The following is a 22,723-nucleotide window of genomic DNA, read 5'->3' on the forward strand; positions in this document are numbered from 1 at the left end:
ATAGAGACTAAAAACTAATAGAAAAGGCAAAGAAACTAAGAACTGATTCCTTGAAAAGATAAATTTTATATATATATATATATATATATATATATATATATATATATATATATACCTGAACCAGACTCATTAAAAAAAAAAAAAAGAGAGAGAGAAGCTCAAATAAATAATATGTAAATAAAAAAGAACAATTACAATGGACATCACAGAAATACAAAGGATCATAAGAGATTACTATGAAAAATTATATGCCATTAAAATGGATAACAGAAGAAATGGATAAATTCCTGGAGTACCAAGACTGAATCAGGAAGAAATACAAAATGTTAACAATTTCATTACCTGTAGTGAAACTAAATCAGTAATATAAATAAAACAAACAAATAAAATGAACCAAAAATACAAACAAAAACTCCCAACAAACAAAAATCCAGGACCAGATGGCTTCACTGGTGAATTCTACCAAAGATTTAAAGAAGCATCAACTACTATCTTTCTCAAAGATAGTAAAAGCTGAAGTGGAAGAAATGTTTCTGAACCCATTCTAAAAGTCCATTATTACCCGGATACCAAAACCAGACAAAGACACCCCCAAAAGAGAAATTTACAGACCAATATATTTGATGAACATAGACACAAAATCCTCAAGAAAATATTAGCAAATCTAATTCAACGATACATTAAAATGATCATACACCATAATCAAGTATGATTAATTTCAGGGATGCAAAAATAGTTCAGTATCTGCAAATCAAAAAGTTGAAGAATAAAAATCTTTGATCATCTTCAACAGATGCAGAAAAACCCTTTGATAAAATTCAGAATTTATTTATGATAAAAACTCTCAAAAAATTAGTATAGAAAGAACATGCCTCAACATAATAAATGTCATGACAAACCTATAACCAACATCATGTTCAATGCTAAAAAGCTGAAAGCATTTCCTCTAAGATCAAGAACAAGACAAGGATGTCCACTCTCACCACTTTTATTCAACATAGTATTGGAATTCCCAGCCATAGCAATCAGACAAGAAAAAGAAATAAAAGGAACATAAATTGGAAAGGATGAATAAAACTGTCAGTGTTTGCAGATGACATAATACTATATATAGAAAATCCTAAAGATGTTAACAAAAATGTTAAACCTAATAAATGAATTCAGTAAAGTTGCTGGATGCAAAATTGTATACAGAAGTCTGTTTAATTTCTATATGCTAACAATAAACTATCAGAAACAATTTAAAAAAAAAACAATCCCATTTACAATAACATCAAAAAGAGTAAAATAACTAGGAATAAATCTAACCAAAGAGGTAAAAAACTTGTATTCAGAAAACTATGAGACATTGATAAAGGAAATTGAAGGGGGTACACAGAAAAATTGAAAGATATACGATGCTCATGGATTGGAAGGATTAATATTATTAAAATGATCATACTACCCAAGGTAATCTACAGATTCAATTAAATTTCTATCAAAATACCAATGGCATTTTTCACAGAACTAGAACAAATATTCTAAACTTTGTAGAGAAACACAAAAGACTCTGAATAGCCAAACATTCTTGAGACAGAAGAACAAAACTGGAGATCCCTGATTTCAAACTATCACTACAAAGCTACAGTCAACAAAACAGTATGGTATGGTCACAAAAGTAGGCCCATAGATTAATGAAACAGAATAGAGAGCTCAGAAATGAAACCATATTTAAATGGTCAGTTAATCTATGACAGAGTAGGAAAGAATGGGGAAAAGACAGCCTCTTCAATAAATGTTGTTGGGAAAAATGAACAGCTACAAGCAAAAGAATCAAATTGGACTAATTTTTCACACCATATACAAAAATAAAGTCAAAATGGATTAAAGACTTAAACATAAGATCTGAAAACATAAAACTCCTAGAAGAAAATGAAGTACATGCTTTGATATCAGTCTTATCAGTAATTTTTTGGCTATGTCTTCTCAGGCAAGGGAAACAAAAGCAGAAATAAGCAAATGGTCATACATCAAATTAAAAAAAAAATTCTGCAGCAAAGGAAACTATCAACCAATTGAAAAGGCTGCCTATTGAATGAGTGAAGATATTTGCAAATGGTATATCCAATAAGGGATTAATATGCCAAATATACAAATAACTCATACAACTCAACATTAAAAACACAAACAAGCAAAACAAAAACAACCCAATTAAAAAATGAGCAGAGGACATGAATAGATATTTTTTTTCATAAAAGACAGATGGTCAGCAGGCACATGAAAAGATGCTCAACAACACTAATCATGGAAATGCAAATCAAAACTACAATGAGATACCACCTCACACCTGTTAGAATGACTATTATGAAAAAAGACAAAAAATAACAGGTTTTGGCTCAGATGTGGAGAAAAGGGATACCCTAGTACACTTTGGTAGGAATGTAATTTGGTTCAGCTTATGGAAAACACTAGGGAGGTTCCTAATAAAATTAAGAAGAAAATTACCATACAATGCAGAAATTCCCCTTTCTGAGGAAAATAAAAAAAAAAAAAAACTAATCTCAAGAGATATATGCATACTTATATTCATTGCAGCGTTATTTATAAACACCAAGATATAGTAACAACCTAAGTATTCATCAATAGATGAATGGATAAAGAAGATGTGGTAAACATATATACAATGGAATTAGAAGGTATTATGCTAAGTAAAATAAGTCAGAGAGTGGTAGACAATTATCCTATAATTTCACATATAAGTGGAATCTGTAAAACAAAACAAGTGAACAAACATAAGAGTCACAGATTCAGATAACCAGCAGGTGATTGCCAGAGGAGAGAGGAATGGTAGGAGAAAAGAAATAGGTGAGGGAGATTGAGAGGAGTAGACTTCTAGGTACAAAATAAGTAAGTCAAGGGGATGAAATGTACAGCATAAAGAATATAGTAAATAATAGTGTAATATCTTTACATGGAGATGGATGGTAACTAGACTAATGATGGTGATCATTTTACAATGTATCAAAATATCAAATCACTATGTTGTGCACCTGTAACTAAAATAGAATTTTAGGTGAATTATACTTAAAATAATGGAAACAAACAAACTCATAGAAAAAGAGATCAGATTTGTGGTTACTGGAGGTAGACAGTGGGGGAATTAGATGAAGGTGGTCAAAAGGTGCAAACTTATAAGATATATAAGTACTAGGGGTGTAATGTATAACGTCACTAATATTAACAATGCAGAATATTATATATGAAAGTTGTTAAAAGAGTAAATCCTAAGAGTTCTCATAAAAAATAAGTTATTTATTTCCTCCTCTTATGCTAAGGCTCCATTCACTTTGCAGGTAAGTCACATACTGGGGACATTATTCTATGACTAAATGTTTCTTGAAGGTTTACTTTGTAAAGACACTGTGTGAGTTGCTCAATAAATATTTGTTGAACTGAACTAAGGATAAATATACAGAATTATATATTCTAAATACAATCTATAACTTACATTAAATAATTTAAATATTTCATATCTAAAAGCCACACTGGGACTTTTTACCAAGTACTAATGGCATGCTAGACATAGTGGATGATTAAAAAGATGAAAAACATAACCCCAGCCTTCAAGGGTTTGTGATTTTCATTGGAAGACATAAATATATGAACCAAAGGATGAAATATGTACTAAACTGTGCTAAGTTGCGTTCTGATGCTTGCACAAATGCAATGATTGAACTGAATATAACCCTGGAAATGGTTTCCCAGCAGAGCTGAACTATAACAGGGGCATAATAGATGGAGATGTTAAAAATCATAATTTTTTTTTGAGCCCAAAGCACAATGGGACACAAAAATCAACATGGAAAAGATATTGAAGAAAAGAAATATTAATTAGATCCTGGGGAAAAGAAAACAAAACTATCACCCAGGAGAGGATAAGATAGGAAAGCAATGGAGTTTGAATATGACAGTTATGCCATTCTTCAGGTGAGATACAGATGCAAGTGGCAGGGAAAGTTTCCCAGGTAAACAGAACACAGAGGCAGGGAACTAGTGCCAGTGATATTTAGAACAGCAACTGAAGACAAGTAATGTTGAGAAAACCTTCCCATGGCCAAAAGAGTGGGCAATAAGATTGAGAGGTAGGCATCAATTTTAGAAAAAAAAAAAAAAAGTTTTAGAGCATAGGAATAAGGAGCCATGCAAAAATCTATCTTTGGCTTTAGTCAAGCTGAAGACATATATATATATATATATATATATATATATATATATATATATATATATGTGTCTGTGTGTGTGTGTGTGTGTGTGTGTGTGTGTGTGTGTGTGTGTGTGTCTAATAAATACATCTAATATATGTATCACTGGGCTACAAGACTGCAGCTCTGGGAAGGGAACAAATTTTGTTTTACTTGGTCATGGTAGGAGGATGAACCTTGAATTGAACTACAAGTGGGTTTATCCGAGGGAAGCTAGAAAAGACTAAATTGGGAGAATTTAGACATAATTGACATTAATGTGCATGGCTGCGGTCATGGAAGCAACCTAAATGCCCATCGACAGATGAATGGATAAAGAAGTGGTACGTATATACAATGGAATATTACTCAACCATACAAAGGAACAAAATTGGGTCATTTGTAGAGACGTGTATGCATCTAGAGACTATCACACAGAGTGAAGTAAGTCTGAAAGAGAAAAACAAATATCGTGTATTAACGCATATATGTGGAACCTAGAAAATGGTACAGATGAACTGGTTTGCAGAGCAGAAATTGAGACACAGATGTAGAGAACAAATGTATGGACACCAAGGGGGGAAAGTGGCAGTGGGTGGTGGTGCTGGTGTGATGAATTGGGAGATTGGGATTGACATGCATACACTGCATACATTGATGACATGCATACATTGATGACTAATAAGAAAATAAATAAATAAACATGAAAAAAAATGAGCATGGCTGAAGGATAAAAAGTTATAGATAGTTTTGATATATAGGATATTGGTGAAAAGAAGTTGATGGTATTCCTCTTTAGTGTGTATTTTACCTCTACTTAGAATAAAAGATCATATTTAGCTTCACTGGTACAGATCTAGTCATTTTCAACTGGTAATTACATAACTTCTTCCTCTTCCCCAAGGAGAGAGCCCATTTTACAAATGCAATATACAAATAAAGGCACCAGTGGAGGTAGACCTGAAAGCTTTTAGAGAGCTGATAAAATCTGATTAAATTCTTTTTTTGTTGTTATTATGTTTTCATCACCTTTGTCACTGTGTCTACACTCCTGAACTCCACTTGGGAGCAGCAGTAACAAGGTATCACAAAACTGGCTTTTCTCACTCTAATTCCAACCTGCCAGAAACAGCAAACACAGGAAATATCAGGAGAAAACCCCTTGTCATACAATTTACCACCCAATTTTACAAACCCGAGAGGTTTAGCTACTAGTAGTTTCCAGTGTTTCAAATAAGCTTACTAGTTTGGGGCTATTTATCCATAATAAACTTCTAAATATGCAAGGTCAAAACTATGGGTTTTCAGCTTAGACTAGATTGATGAATATTCTTTGATGATTTCAGGGAAAGAGAGGAGTTCAATATAAAGAAGATACCATATGATTCTACTTCTATGTTACTACCTAATATTTACAGTGAAAGCTGTACCATTGCAAAGCTAAAAAGAGACCTTGAAGATAATCTGATTTAATGAGTTCATTTTGCAAAAAGGTCTGAAAATGAGTTACCCAAGATCACACAGTTATTTAGGGGAAGAATATAAATAATAATCTGGGTTTATAACTCTGCACAGGTATATACTCCATTCAGAAATTGAATTGAATTCACTTCAACAGGAGCCCATAGCTGTTCTACAAAAGAAGTAAAAGGCATAATATTTTTCCTCAATAGCCTTACTCTGTCTACAAAACACATGGGTATAAAGCTTATGATTTTTTTTTCTTTTTAACATCTTTATTGGAGTATAATTGCTTTACAATGGTGTGTTAGTTTCTGCTTTATATTAAAGTGAATCAGCTATAGATGTACATATATCCCCATATCTCCTCCCTCTTGCATCTCCTTCACACACTCCCCATCCCAGCCCTCTAGGTGGTCACAAAGCACTGAGCTGATCTCCCAGTGCTATGTGGCTGCTTTCGACTAGCTATGTATTTCATGTTTGGTAGTGTATATATGTCCATGCCACTCTCTCACTTCGTCCCAGCTTACCCTTCCCACTCCTCATGTCCTCAAGTCCATTCTCTATGTCTGCATTTTTATTCCTGTCCTGTCCCTAGGTTCTTCAGACCTTTCTGTTGTTGTTTGTTTGTTTGTTTGTTTTTAGATTCTATATATATGTGTTAGCATACGGTATTTGTTTTTCTCTTTCTGACTTACTTCATTCTGTATGACAGACTCTAAGTCCATCCACCTCATTACAAATAACTCATTGCTTTTTATGGCTGAGTAATATTCCATTCCATATATGTGCCACATCTTCTTTATCCATTCATCTGTAGATGGGCATTTAAGTTGCTTCCATGTCCTGGCTATTGTAAATAGAGCTGCAATGAACATTGTGGTACATGACTCTTTTTGAATTATGGTTTTCTCGGGGTATAAGCCCAGTAGTGGGATTGCTGGGTCATATAGTAGTTCTATTTTTAGTTTAAGGAACCTCCATACTGTTCTCCATAGTGGCTGTAACCATTTACATTCCCACCAACAGTGCAAACGTGTTCCTTTTTCTCCACACCCTATCCAGCACTTATTGTTTGTAGAATTTTTGTTGATGGACATTCTGACTGGTGTGAGGTGATACCTCATTGTAGTTTTGATTTTCATTTCTCTAATGATTAGTGATGTTGAGCATCCTTTCATGTGTTTGTTGGCAAACTGAATATCTTCTTTGGAGAAATGTCTATTTAGGTCTTCTGCCCATTTTTTGATTGGGTTGTTTGTTTTTTTGATATTGAGCTGCATGAGTTGCTTGTAAATTTTGGAGATTAATCCTTTGTCAGTTGCTTCATTTGCAAATATTTTTTCCCATATGTGAAAATATGCTAAATATCGTTAGTCATTAGGGAAATCTAATGATACCACTGCACACCTATTAAGATATCTACAATTAAAAATACCAAAAATGCAAAGTGTTGGTAATGTTATAGAATGACTACTTTGGAAAACAGGCCATTTTTTTTTGGAAAAGCTAAACTCACACCTACCATAATATCCAAACATTCTACTCATTCCTGAATATTTATACCTCCACACAGGGGACAGAAATCCTATACTAAGACTTATATAGGGATGTTCATAGTGACTCTGTTTGTAATAGACAAAATCTGGGAACAATCCAAATAAGTAAATAGATAAAGAAATTATATAGATATAATGTAATATTATTCAGCAATAAAATATGAGGTAGTATTGATCCACACCACATGGGTAAATATAAAAATAGATATGCTATTTTGAATGTACACTATATAACTTCACTCATAAATATAAAGATATAGTAAATGCAAACTGATCTATAGTGACAGAAAGCAGATTCATGGTTGCCTGGAGATAATTAGGAGGCAGTACAAAGGGGGGAAATTAATCTTTGGGAGATTATCGTTGTGTTCACGATATTGATCATGGTGTTTTCACTGGTGTGTACATATCTTGAAACTAAATAAATTGTGCTCTTTAAATATGTACATCTTATGGTGTGTCAATTATATCTCATTTATATATAAATAAATGTTCCATATTCAAGTCTCTTAATTATTTTGCTCATTTTCATTTTACCATGAAATCCACTCTATTTTATATTCCAATTTTTCAGCCCTTCTATTGATGTAAAAAGGCTTGCATCTCATTAAATAAGCAAGCAGTAAACTGAGAAGTTTTAATTAAGTACTAATACATAAAGCTAGGTGTAATTAAACAATAACAAAATCTCTCAACTCTACCTGACTATTGTGTTAAAATCATCAGTCTTTTTTCCCCCTCTCCTCTAGCAGACTGTATGATCTCTGAGTGTCTTATTAGCTTTTTAGTATAATTCTGACAAGGTCATCTTTCAAGATATAATTTTAAATGAATGAATGAGTGAATAAATTAATGAATGATGCCTAACCTTAAAAAAATATAGCAGTTTAGTATTGAAGACAATATATAAATTTGTTTAAACTTATGTAAGAGCTGTAAAAATTCATATCACATCACATGGGACCAAATAGGCAAGGAATTGCCTAGATCTACAACCTAGGGCAGGCAGGTTGAAACAGCATAGGTTACAATTATGGCAACAACAAAATCCCAAAGAGATGAAGGAGCAACGCATATCTGAGGTGGGTGGAAATCATCTATTTTACCACATAGCCATGTATTCCTTGACCTTTCTACTCTCCTGACACTCCTCTCTCTTTTAGCCAGTCAATTGAGTGTTTTTATTCTCTAGTTAAATGGTTTCCTGTTGCTCCTTTGTGCTCTGCCTGGTTTCTGCCATCTCTCTTTCTCCTTCACATGGCTACCTCAGAAAAGTGGCTTTCATGCCTAAGCGATGGGGTAAACACCAGTGTGAGAGACCACCAATTCCTATTCATAAAAATGCTATTGAAATTCTAGCTGGTTTCCTGAAGATCTCACTGAAGTGTAGCTACTTCTTCATTCTTTTTGCTCCAGAGGAGAATTTTTTTTCTTAAGACGCTAACTGGTCTGTTAAAACCTTTTGCTCTTAAGCTGTACCACTGCATGGCTTCCATTATGAGCATGGTTAAATAATTCTTAATTAATCCTCTTTTATCACTAATACGCAGCTCTTGTGAGGAGGATTTACTACTTTTAATTCTATATGGAACACAAATGGGTTACCAAATTGTTCTGTGCTATTACTGACAAGATATGTTGCCATCATTTAATTACATTAAATTTTCAATTTTTGAGAGTCTTCTTTAATGTATGTGACTATACATATTGGGTATAAGGGATATGAAAATAAAATTGTGTCCAGGGTCCTGAATTGGACTTGGAGAGGCAATTATTTTAAAAAGGGCTGAGCTCTGGCTGGGTTTCTGCCAGGCAACATGTAACTTCAGAGTGAAAGCCTTCATAGAAACCTAACGCTTCTCAGAACTGGTAGACAGAAGCATGCATTAAAATGGTCATAAGGTCATAATTATGCAGCATTTAGGGATGTTGCTATTTGAAGACAGATCATTCAGAATTCTAGTTGTGGAAAGGCTCCGAAGAGCTACAGTGTACTTAGGTGATCTTCCTCTGAAAGTGATTCCACTTTTTGGCCTGTATAAATCATTTGTTAATTAATCACATAGTATGTTCTATAGGAGACTTGAATTGTAACTAAAATATTTATCCCTGAGAATAAGGATAAGTATGCTTATACTGCGTTTCCCCCCAAAATTATGAGATTCTTAGGGGTAAAGCCCATATGTGCTTGGACTAAAAAGGGAGGTTGAACAATCTCTTGCTTATGGTTTGTGCCCAATAAATACGTTAATTTTTTATAAGTTACTGAAACTTTGAATAGTGCTTGTATGACAAATAAATATAATAGAATTAAAGAGGGTGTTACAAAATCTTAAAAAATTTAAGGCACATTAAAAATAAATCCTGCTTTAAGGGTGAAATGTAGAAGGGACATAAAACCTCCTACTTTATGGGCATTGAATTAATTCAAAAGATGGGGAAAAAATAAATATTAATGGATGAAAAGAAAATCCAAGTATTTAGAGGCTTTTCTAACTTTTGAAGTTAAAAGAATGTAACAATAAGTACAACATCAAAAATCCATGGATTTTACTAACTTTCCTAGATCTCATGAGAACTTGCATCTTGGGCTTTAGACTGGTGTATTCTTATGATCTTGTTAGACTGACAAAAGTGGGCAGATAATAGATGACAGATGTCTTTGTTTCCAGTGGCTGCTGTAACAAATAACCAAAATGTTCGTGGCTTAAAACAGAAGTTTTTTTTTTTTTTTTTCTCTTACTATTCTAGAGGCCAGAAGCCTGAAATCAGTATCATTGTACAAAATCAAGGTGTCAGCAGAGTCACTGGCATTTCTAGGAGAGAATCTTTTCCTTGCCTCTTCCAGCCTTTGGTGGTTACTGGATTTCCATGCTTGTGCCTGGGTACTAGGTAAAGTAGTCACATTGTCTTCTCCCCTTCTGTCTCTGTGTCAAACCTCTCTTGTGCCTCTCTCTTATGAGGACACTCGTGGTTGCATTTAGGGTACACCCAGATAAAACAGCATGATCTCTTGATCTCAAGATCTTTCATTTAATCACATATGCAAAGTTTTTTTTCCAAAAAAGGTAACACTTAGAGGTTGCAGAGATTAGGTCCTGATATCATTGGAAGTAATTATCAGTCTATCATAACAGCTGTCTTTGATTTTGCTGTTATTAAAAGTAGCATCACATTTATAACTTTGGCTTTGTGGTTAGACCAAGCTGAGTTCACATCCCTGTAGAATCAAAGTCATATTGAAGAAATTACGTACCTTCATGTTTCAATTTCCCCATCTGTTAAATGGGATAGGCATGAGTAGTGTCTCACGATACTGTCGTAATGATTCAACAGAACAGTGTATATAAAACAGTTTAGACTTAGTAAGTCCACAACAAATTACAGCTTTAATTATTTTTATAAAATTAATAAACACTCTGATTTATTCAGAACAAACTGCCAGTTAATCTAAGGCTTACAAAAAGTCACTAAGCTTGGCTACCATTTGCAGAAGCTTACAATCTAATTGGTGAGATAACATTTACATGCATAAAAGAATAGCAGAAAGGTAAGAAATGCATGCTGGAAAGCATAAATTCTAGAATTGTTCAAAATAAGTATTAATCAAGAGCATGACAGGTTTTTATGTAAAGGGTTTGGATTGGTGGGGCTGACATGTAGGCGATGCAAGGTCCCACGGGAATAGGGCTTATGTAGTGGTTGGGAAAGATAGGGAAGGTTAGTAGGCACATAATAGAACACAGAGGGTGCATGAAAGGCAGTAGTAAAGTATTAGAATGGTAGGCTAAAGACATATATTATGGTCAGTACACTGGCCCAGAAGCTCCATGAAATAAATAGCCATTCCACCCTACCTCCTCTTCTCTCTCTTTCTCTCACAAACACATGCACACAAAAATATTTTATCTCCTGGTTTAGTACTTAGCTCCTAAGAGTTATTCAAACAACATTTGCTTCATGATTGAATGAGAAGATAAATGAAGAATAGAACGGATATTGGGCTTCCCTGGTGGTGCAGTGGTTGAGAGTCCGCCTGCCGATGCAGGGGACACAGGTTCGTGCCCCGATCCGGGAGGATCCCACATGCCGCGGAGTGGCTGGGCCTGTGAGTCCTGGCCGCTGAGCCTGCACATCAGGAGCCTGTGCTCCACAACGGGAGAGGACACAACAGTGAGAGGCCTGCGTACCGCAAAAAAAAAAAAAAAAGAATAGAACAGAGATTTAAAAAAAAAATAGTCTGCCTGAAACTGGGAATACCTGGACAACTAGGGTAAACTAGCATTTCTAAACCATGGCATTATTGACATTTGGGGCTGGATAAGTCTTTGTTGAGGTGGGGAGATGCTGTCCTGTATATTGTTCAGTGTAGGATTTTAACCATCCCTGGTCTCTACCCACTAGATGCCAGTTTCATTTTTCCCCAACATATGCCAATGAAAAATGTCTCTGGATATTGCCAAATGCCCTTAAGGGGATAAAGGCAAAATCACCCCAGGTTAAGAACTATTGAATTAAACCAAGAGGAACGTTATGGGAATTAAATTAAAAGTTGAGAAGAATTTCAAATAAAACAAGTTGGAGTAAAATCACCCAAACATACTAATTGCAGAAGACATGTCCTCTACTGACTTTATCTAGTGAAATCTAGAACTTAATTTCCCTAGTAATATAATAAAATAATTTTCTAAAATTCCAAATAATTAAAAAAAAATCAGACTACAGCTGAAAGGTTTCTTCAGGTATTGTTATAGCTAATACATTTGGAGAGGAGGATCTCCATGAAAAATGAGGCCCCAGTCAACCAGGGTTGCTTTGAGAGCTGTGTCCTGCAGTTCTACACCTCATGATTACCCTACAGAGGATGCAAGCATACCCTGGGGCATCAGTGCACATCCGGTAATCAGAACTAGACAAGATTTAAAAGGAACAAAGAAAACACGCATACTGATTTCTGCTGCATTAAATACATTTATGCATCAAAGGAAAATAACACAAAAATGTTTCAATTTGAGTTACATACTTAAAATTCCATTTTTAAAAAAAATTCCATGTTCTCCAGCAAATTTGGTTATATTTTTATACTTTCATAGCCAAATGGTTTCCTTTTTGTGGGCTGTTTCCTGGAATATAATGAAACTGGCCATGGCCTTTGGAAAACAAAATATGCAATTGCCTGTTTAGCATAACAATACAAAGGAATACATTTTGAAACACTTCATAAAAATTTGGTATTAGGAACTTCAGATAGAGTTACTTTTTATTAACTCACAGTAATAGAACAAAATGTGAACCTGGGAAAATTAAGTTTGCAGATATACAAGAATTCCTGTATTTTAAGCGTTATTTAAATAAATTCTAGCTCCAGGTAAAATTATAAATCTGCTAATATTTGGAGGATACAGACTCCATTTCTTCTTCAATAACTTATTTTCCTTCTTGAATGTGCCAATCCCTGGGCATCTAATTCTTTGATGCTTTTATGTGTAATTTATTTATTTACTTATCGAACAATTATTTATTTAATATTTATGGTGTACCAAACATAATATTCGACAGTGATATTATCAGAATGGATAACTCACAGAACTCCTGTTCTCCCTGGCCTTGTTTCTCTCCTTAATTAAAGTTTTCTTGTCCATTTTTATTTCTTCCAAAAGTAGTTTTCCTTTTACCCACAGAGTGTTATTCTATTTTAAAGATGATATGATGAATTATTACTAGTATATTTCTTGATATATGACCCCTCTTTGACAACAAAATCATAGGATATTTTTTAAATTACAAATAATAAAAAGTAGAAAGTTTTCAGCATTATGACTTGAGTGGGGCCAGCATTATTTGGGAATAAGGCTTATTATAGCATCCCTTTAATCACGTGTCCTAGGGAGACTATATTTCTGATTACTTGGAGTATATGCTTCCCCATTTCACCTTGTTTAGGAGCCCATAACCTACTTTTCTTGTCTTTTGAGAGGAAAAGCATTGGAGTATTTGATTGCTTGGCTAAAAAGACTTAACAAGTGATGGGAAAAGAAACAAACAAAGAGAAAGCAGATAAATGAACTGATTAATCATGTTTCTGATACACACTTGATTTCTTTTAGGTCAAAACACTAACTTCCCAGTGCCCCAATCATATTGAGTTCTTGATAACCCAAAGAAGAACAATCTGTAGTTAAAAGTATCAGGGGATTGAAATATAAGTGAGGAAATGGCTGAACAGTGACTATTTCCAGAACTGTTCTAGGCCCTGCAGAAGTGTAGAAACTATGCCATAACTCATTTCTCTTAGTGATGCAAGCATGAAATACTCCAGAGTGTCAAAGTGGTTGTGGATCAACATGAGTTGCCATGTTTAGGGATGATTCCACGGTGAGCTTTGATATATCCTTTAGCTGTCTATATGTCATAAAGAAAGGAATTATGTGAAAATAAGCTTTAAATGATTAAATCACTCCAATTTGCTTTTATTTACAGTTGTATAATTCCTGAAGATAGTGTTTGAACTGAATACACTCTGACAGCACAGCAATACAATTCCAATGTTCAGTGTGAAATCACACTTCTATACAGATCCCTTACCTGCTTTGCTGCCTTTTCCTCTATCTGGTTATCTACCATTCACTATTCAGTAGATGATTACCATCTTATTATATTTCTATCTTAAGATGGAACAAGCTAAGTAAAACAAGGGAATATGAAGAGAATCTAGAGAATCCCATTTCACAGCACCACAATGAAATGTAATTTGTATTTTTCAAGATTTTGAACCATTGTTTGTATTCAAGAACACTTGGATCTCAGTGCTAGTAGAAGGCAAGTAAAAGAATAAAGTATTATTTTACTGTACTCAAAAAGTTTGGTTCATAACTCCCTCTCCCCAGATTTCCTCCAGGTATTATTAAAGTCCTTGGGAATTTGTTTTTTAATTAAAAAAAAATGCTCTAAAATCTCAGACTGTCCACAAAAGGGCTGTAGTACTATGAATCACAGGTAGGTAGTTTTTGCAAACTTGATTTCAAATATCTGAATCTTTGTATTTTGAGATGGTGAGAGGTCATACTTTTCTACCATGAGTAATGACATGAGCTGGTATCTCTACTTGATGGACTTGTGGCCAGAAAAGTACGTCAAATAAAAAGTGCTCCCTGGGCTTCCCTGGTGGTGCAGTGGTTGAAAATCTGCCTGCTAATGCAGGGGACATGGGTTCGAGCTCTGGTCTGGGAGGATTCCGCATGCCGCAGAGCAGCTAGGCCCGTTAGCCACAACTACTGAGCCTGCGCGTCTAGAGCCTGTGCTCCTCAACAAGAGAGGCCGCGATAGTGAGAGGTTTGAGCACCGCGATGAAGAGTGGCCCCCTCTTGCCACAACTAGAGAAAGCCCTCACACAGAAACGAAGACCCAACACAGCAAAAATAAATAAACTAATTAATAAACTCCTACCCCCACTATCTTGTTTAAAAAAAAAAGTGCTCCCTTATTAAGCATGTATTGCATAGAGTCAGATGTCTCTAAGACATCTTGGAACAATTTTTTTTCTTATGACTTTGTAACACATGCTTAGTCAGGTACGGTCATAATTTGAGAGCATTCAGATGATTCTCTGTTTGAATACATTTCTTTTACCAGTACGCCAAAATTATAGAATGTCTATCATTAGACATCCTCTTTAGTTAAGGCATTAATGTTTCTTATTAAAATGAAAATATATTATTAGACATTAATATCTTATTACTAATTAGCTAATCAATTTTATCCTGACTAAAAGAAGAACTATGAGACAAACGGATATAGGACCAGGGCAAGAATGTTTATGAGGTTAAAAATCAGTAAAGGCCTGAACCATGGGGCATTGCTGGGAGGAATGTTCATATGAGGCAGCACAGAGGAGGGATTCTAGGAAGGCACATCATATTCTGGGAGCACTGAGAATTTCAGATCTGTCTCAAATCTTGATACCAGGGTAATCATATATGTTAACTGAGCCAGTGACCTAACCTGAAATGTGTGTGTGTACTGGGGGATAGAAAGGAGTCAATATCTACATGACTCATATGGATTTGCATTCTGAAAATTTAGATTTACTTTGGAGGAAAGATGTGAGACAGATTTTATGACTTTTTATGAGCATATAGAGTACCTAAATTTCAGCAAATAACATGGTCACAATTTGGGGGATATGTGTTTTTGAGAGATACTGAGAAAATAAAGTAAAACAAAACAAAACAAAGTAATGATAATAATAATCATAATAATAATGTTTATGCAGCAGCCAGTGCACAGAATGAGACCCTGTAAAGATCGACGACAGCAAAATGTGAAAGAGAGTAGAGGAAAGGCAGTTATTGGTCATGAAAGTTGTCCCAGGGTGTGTCACTCTTGTCCTTCCCACATACATCCCCAGAGAACAGTCCTCTCTAGGTAGTAAATCCTAGTTCCTGTGGTCCCTACAGATAGAATATTAGTTGGCATAAGGGAAGTCATGGTCTACATTAATAACAACTAAATATTTTATATGTAAAGTAATATAAAATCAGGGACTCTTCCATGCATTTTTTATGGAAGGGCCATTTCTGGCTGGTTAAAAAGGCCAGGACGGAAAATAAATTACAGTTATCTAGAGAGACCATCTGCAAAAGTGTAAGGGTAATTAAAGGTGGAGAGTCTAGTGCTTCAGCCTGACTTTCCAGACATCATGATGGAAAGACACTCCTCTGTCTCACATTCTAAATAATAATAACTAATACTTTATTATCATATCACATTACCAATTCACTCACTATTAACACTTCACTTCCTAGAATATTTATATGCTTAAAACCTTAAATTTCTTATTAGTTCTCAAAATAACTTTGGAATTAATGATAAGAAAACAGACAGAAATGAGTAAGTCAATTTTCCCAAGTCACACAGGAATAAATTATTGGAGCCAGGTTTAAACCCAGGCAAGAGGGAGAACTACTAATTATAAGACATAGTGGATGACTTTATGGGCCTTTGCTTGGTGTGACCTCAGTAAGTCTCTTAACTCTCATTGGTCAAGTCTGTAAAATGAAAAGTGTGGCATTGGAATTCTAAAGTCCTTTGTAACTTTTAAATTCTATGACTTAGTCCTAGTGAGTCACCCTCATATCTCACCAGAGGGTCAAAACATAGATTGCCATATAGCAGAAACTTGCCTTTGTATTATTTCACTTTTAGGAATTCAATCCAAGATAATATAAAGAAAAGATGAGAATACTTGTCTGAGATTTATATATACTAGCACACAATTTTGGAACAGCTTCAATATCTAATAGAAGGGGATACTTTACATTTTGTTACAAGGTCATACTCTTATTAAAATCATATTTTCAAAGAATAATTAATGATATTGAAAAACTCACAATACAATAGTAGGCAAAAAATAAATAGAAATACAATTATTAACATAGGGCTATCTGGTCTTGATTTATATTTATGTATTCATGTATATATATGTTTATATTCTTTAAAGGTAAATGCAAGCAAGTATTAGTTTTTATTTTGGTAACATAATTATACATGATTTCTATTTTCCAAATTTTTCCAACAAGCATTTATTTTTATGATCAGAAAAATAAAATCTTTTTGAAACAAAATGTATTTAATGACCTATATCAAATTCCATGAAAAATTTTCTTCTCTCTTTTCCACATCTGATCATCTTAGAGAATCAATGAAGATCTAAGACTGACTTTCCCTGGATCCCCCAGGAATCTGTGACATTCTTATTGCAATCACTTAGGTAAATCCTTGAAATGGCCATATACTTTCTGGAATGACCATATACATTTGGAATGATCATACAGATTTCCTTCCTGGAGGGTATGTTGATGGCACCAAGTTATCCATGACCTGAGACTCTTTCATGAAAGTGTGTGTAGTTCTGTTAAACCCATGGTCATCTGATGCTACCTCTAATAGTATGTAGCACATTGCTTGCACTCAATAAATTTTGTCATAGTAATCAATGATAATGAGGTGATAAAAATAACTGAATTTAGTAGCACTGATACAGTAGCTCTTTATGAGTTGCAGGTAGGGAAAGCAAGTTGTTAGCAAAACCAGGAAGGCCTTGGTGTTCAGTATGAAAGACCTTACAGAACAACAACCTGTGGAGCGGAACCAATCTCAAGTGTGCAAACATGAGGGCCTGCAGTAGTATCTGTTTGCAATTCTCAGAATTAGGGCTGATTAAGTAATATAAAGAGAACTAGAAAATTTTTCTTGACTCCAATTATCTCTGAATTATATCTATGCTATTATGACAACAGGATTTAAAAAATCTGAAAATGTCATGGACTTGGTTATGTTATATAGGCAGATTCAGTGTGACTTTGTTCCATTGCAATTCATATCTTTCCCAAGGAATCTGTCCCAATCATCCCGATTTTAATGTTCTTTCCCCTTTCCTACTGTTGTTAGCACTTATCACCTTATTGGTGCATTCAGATATTTGATTATTTTATTTTGTACCTTGGATTACTTATGCAATTCTCCCTCTATATCCTCTTTGTGAATTTGTAAATTAGAGGATCATAGGCTTGATTTTTTTTTCTTTCTCACCAAAAGGTGATGTTAGAAAGTTACGGCTCTTATGTGCAAGGCCCTAGTCCACTCCTAGGAAGTAACAGTGGCCTGAGGATTTGATATGTAATTATTTATCTCTTTTATTATTTTCTTCTCTCTTCACTACAAGTTAAGTTGTAGGAGGGTACAGTTTTGTTTTATTCATAATGTAACCCCACGACTGAAAAATTATCTGGAACATAGGGAGCATTCAATAAATATTTTTGAGTGAATGAAAGAATATTTAGAAACAATTACTTTTCCAGAAAACATACATCACTTATGAGAGCTTACCTCATCATTTCTCAAAAAAAGCCTTTCAAATCCATGGGGCTTGGCTAGCCTGGCTGGGGTAGAGTAGGCTGATTTGAGAGCATTCAGCCTAAATATTACATAATTTCCTTTGCATTTATCAGAGAACTGTGTTAAATTCATTCATTTTTCTCAGCCCCTGACATTAACCTGATTACTTCCTAACACTCAATTGTGACAGATGAAGTATTTCTCGTATCCACCTTTCATCATGCTCTCTAACCCAAGACATCAAGTTTAAGCTTGTTTAATCCAAAAGAATCACAGTTGACTGGATCCCCCCCTCCAAAAAAAAAAAACAAAACAAAACAAAACATGGGATTGGCCACAAAGGGGATATTCACTAAATACCTGTTGTGTAAAATGGCATACTCTACTTGGACACCAGCCATAACAGTGAAGAAATTCCTATGTGTATAAGACACAAAGTAAAAGATGTATAATAATTATAATTGTTATTATTCAATAATCTGTCTTTGTTTTCAGTTAATACACAGAGGAAGTGGATTATGCAGTTATATAGCTGTAGATAGTAAATATGAGATACGCATATGCTGAAGAATTAAGACTATTCTGACTTCCCCCAACACCTATTTTTAGGTTTTACTGAAAGTCTCTGTGTGACCAGGGAATTGAAAAATAAAATACATAATCAAACAAAACTTAAAGAGGTTGTTTTCTATTGTTGAAATTATACTCCATGAAGAGCCAGCTTACTTATGTATTCCAATGTCGTGTGTCTGTGTATGCGTGTGTGTACTTTTTTACTGAAGATACCATGTCTCTCAGAATGTAAGTTGTTTTGGTTGAAATGCCTCAAAGCATAACCCAGAGCTAGGCATAGGAGTAGGCACTAGAAACATCTCCAGATTGCTAGGCTACTGTTTGAAGACGTTTTATGTTTGTGATCCCTATATTGAACAAGGAGAGTTACTGCTCATCTACTCCAAAAGATTTACCGTCATCATCCTCAAAATTAATCATAGAGTTCCTCATTTGAAAATGTCCTTAGGGATCATTTTTGCCAACCCCTGGTCTTGAAACATGAAATTAATTTACCCCATGCTGAATGGGTGATCATCTAACAAATTCTGGAATGAGGACATGTAAAAAGTAGAAATTCAAGGCTTGAATGTTAAATATGAAATAGCAGCAAAAGTAAAGAGGTACCAGAATTCAGGAAGAATAAAGGACAATTGACTTTTAGAAAATTTGAAAAAGAGAAATGATACCAAGTCTGATACTAAGTAGATCAGTGTCAGGAAACATCACCCTTTACGTGAAAGTAAATCGACAAAACCCCTTCCTTTCCACCTGTGTCTCTTTCACAGTCCAATTAAAATCACGTTTTCTTTGAACACACAGAAAAAAGAAAGAAGCGTCTGGGCACGTAAGGGACATCAGTCGTCTGGCTCTGCCGACAGGTGCATTTGTCATGCCCTGGGGAGCAATGACAGTGCTTTCAGTTTGTTAATTGAGAAGATTATACACCTATGATATCCACATTTTCTCATTCCCTTTTTTGGATAGGGGGATGGAGGAGAAAAATGGACATTCTACATTTAAGAAGGAAAAAGAAAACCTCTTTTCTGGTTTTATTGCATTCTAATTAAGCATGAAGGAAATGAGAGGTCTTACAGCAATGCAGCAGGCTTGAAACACTGACAAGGTCAATTATCTCTTGATAAGCCCTGCACCAACAAGGATTAATAATATGACTAATATTAATTGAATGTGAGTTCATTGAGTTTTATTTCTTATTTTAAAGTCTCTTGGCTGGTGTGCATGCCATGGTGTGCGGAGAATGATGGATGGAAGTGATAGAGTCACTAATATACCCTTAGATCCCTGTGGCCTGCTGGGCACACAGAGGATGCAGGTTTTATTTTCTTTTTTGGTTTCTGGCCACCACCATCCTGGCAGGAACTGAAAAAGGTCTAGTTTTATAATGTAATTTGTTCCATGAATGAAGAAAGTGCAAGAGACTTCAGACCTATGAATTCAGAATTTCCCAAATGAAACTGAAGTGCAACTAACCGATGATATCATTTAAGGTGAAGCAGGTCTACTGGATTTCTATAGAAGATAGCAGGTCCTACTTTCTTTAATTGCCTCCATCATCACAGATGACTTGTTTATTGTGAATAAATATGTGTAATGTTTGCTTTAATTTTGTGTGCCTTTGTTATGAAGTTAGGAATGTATGCCACAGACAAGACTTGTTTTGAATGAATTGAAAAATGGAGGCTAAACTTGTATTGGGTATTGAGATCTTTTAACTGATTTTCCTGACTTGGTGATTGAGATGCTACTATTTTCATCCAATTTCTTCCCCACACATGACCTTTCTTTTATATGTAGAGATAGCTAACCTCCAGTCACTGATCACATGAATTCACATCTCTCCTTTGCAAAGTTGAGAGGGAATGTAAGAGGTTGTAGCACCAAGAATATAGTAATTCCTTGTTTTTGAAACATTGAATCTATAAAATGATATAGCATTATTTTACTAATCCTTTGTGTTTGAAATGCATTTTGCATTTTTTAAGAATATAGTTAAAAATGAATGTTACTCATAGAAATGAAAGTGAGAGAACAAATGAAAATAACTGTAAGTGCAACAAAAGTCACAAAGGGCTGAAAAGTGATTTGAGTTCAGCTTATTGAAGCCTCAGAGGCATTAACTGCACATGAGATTTTAAACATAATATCAACTTCCAATTTAACTCATCGTTAAATTATTCCTATCTGCCTCAGCTAAATGTTAAACCTCCCTCCTCTGAACTGATAGTCCAAAATTTACTAACCTTAATTTGGCCAGCAGAAACTAGCTTTACTATTTATATCTCTGTCATATTGCAATTCAACCCATATGTTGGTGTGTTTGATCTTTCATGTGTGTGGTCTTATCTCCTCAACAGATAAATTCCATTTCTTTAACAGTTTCATATCCTGCAGAGTATCAGGCAAGGCAGAGGATGCACTAGGTGCTAAATATTTAATTGAGTAAATAATGTTCCCACTTTTTCAGTACTAGATCTGTGATGGGAAATCAGTGACAGGTATATGCAAGGTGCATGTGGAGGTGTTTTTCCCCATGTTATCCTGATATCTCTAGAGAGTCATCTGGATTTAGCAAATAATGATCATACTGGGGTAAGAAGTAGGAATCACAGGACATGGTAACTACTATTCAAAACTATCACACCATAGCATGAAGTGGGAATAAGGGGATGAGTGAAAAAACAACTTTTACTGAAAAGAAGAAAGGAGAGGAGACTCATTAGTGGCAAAACAAAGCCATAAGCCAGACTCCTCCAGAGGCACCAGAAGTTCAGAGCAATGAAAAAGGCGTTGGAGAGGTTAGTGCCATCTGTAAGTTTACATGTTGATGGCTTAGGGGGGAAACAATTACAGTTATTCAGAAATACTGTTGAGAAAGTCCATAATTAAGCAAAGCAATATTTAAATAGAATATAAATAGTTGGAGGTATTGTTTTCTGTTTTGATTATTTCCTGATTTTTCTTGGGATCTACCATTTAGTATTGTCCAGGAAGAGTGTGAGATCCAGGGCCTGATGATACAGTTTCTGATACACAATCTGCTCAGTGATTTTGTCTGCACATTTTCCCTCCTCTGTGAATGGGGTTGGCAACTACACCTGCCAAGAAGTGACAGCAGTCGCAGGCTAGAATATTAAAGTCTGATGCGTGTGACTGGGGTTCAATGAAAATACATCAGGGAAGATGAAACCCTTCCAATTCAGTTGCACATATTGCTCTGCAATTTTCAAAACCAAAGTACCTGGAGTCTTATTGAAACACATTACAATGTCCCATCACCCTTGTCTTTCAAAATGTGATCTGACATTGCCTTCTCCATTTCCCATTTTCTTAGTTAAATGCAAAGCATATTTGTAAATGATATCTATTTTACTGTGAATAAGGTTTGGATTCCTTTCTACTTCATGGCTGTGTGCTTTACCTCTGCCCTCTTAATGCATTTCTGTGAAATACATAAAAGTGGGGCTCATCATCCAGACAGGCATCTTCCTAGTCACTATGATGAAGAGAGTGACATGGTATGTTCAGAGTCATACTTTGTACTTATATTTGTAAATATACATTGCAAAAATGACCTTTAACATTTTTTACATAATAATCTCTATTTGTCCTTATAGAATTGTCTATATCCCTACTTTTTCTAATTCTGTTAGATGATAAGAATCTAGTTGGGTTGTAGAAGGTACACTTGATGTAAGAAGCAGACAGTTCTATATTTTTGTCTGATAGTTGAAGAAATATGACAGATTTCTCCTGCCCATGGCTAAATATTGAAGTCTGTATTTTCTGTTCATACCTGAAAACCATACTACTCATTTTGAAGCCTGTCTCCTCAGAAAGGGGAAGAGGCAAAGTTTTCCTGCCCATTATCCATCATTCTAGCACATTCTCTTTGTGTTTTTCCTCTCCATAGTCCTGAAAATGAGATTCTTGGGCAGTATGAAGTGAAAGACTCTTCATGTGGTGGTAGGTGGCGCATAGTCAACTTTGAATGGTACATGAAGTATTAAC

The sequence above is a fragment of the Delphinus delphis genome, chromosome 13 (genome assembly GCF_949987515.2).
Source record: "Delphinus delphis chromosome 13, mDelDel1.2, whole genome shotgun sequence".
In the NCBI taxonomy this organism is placed as follows: domain Eukaryota; kingdom Metazoa; phylum Chordata; class Mammalia; order Artiodactyla; family Delphinidae; genus Delphinus; species Delphinus delphis.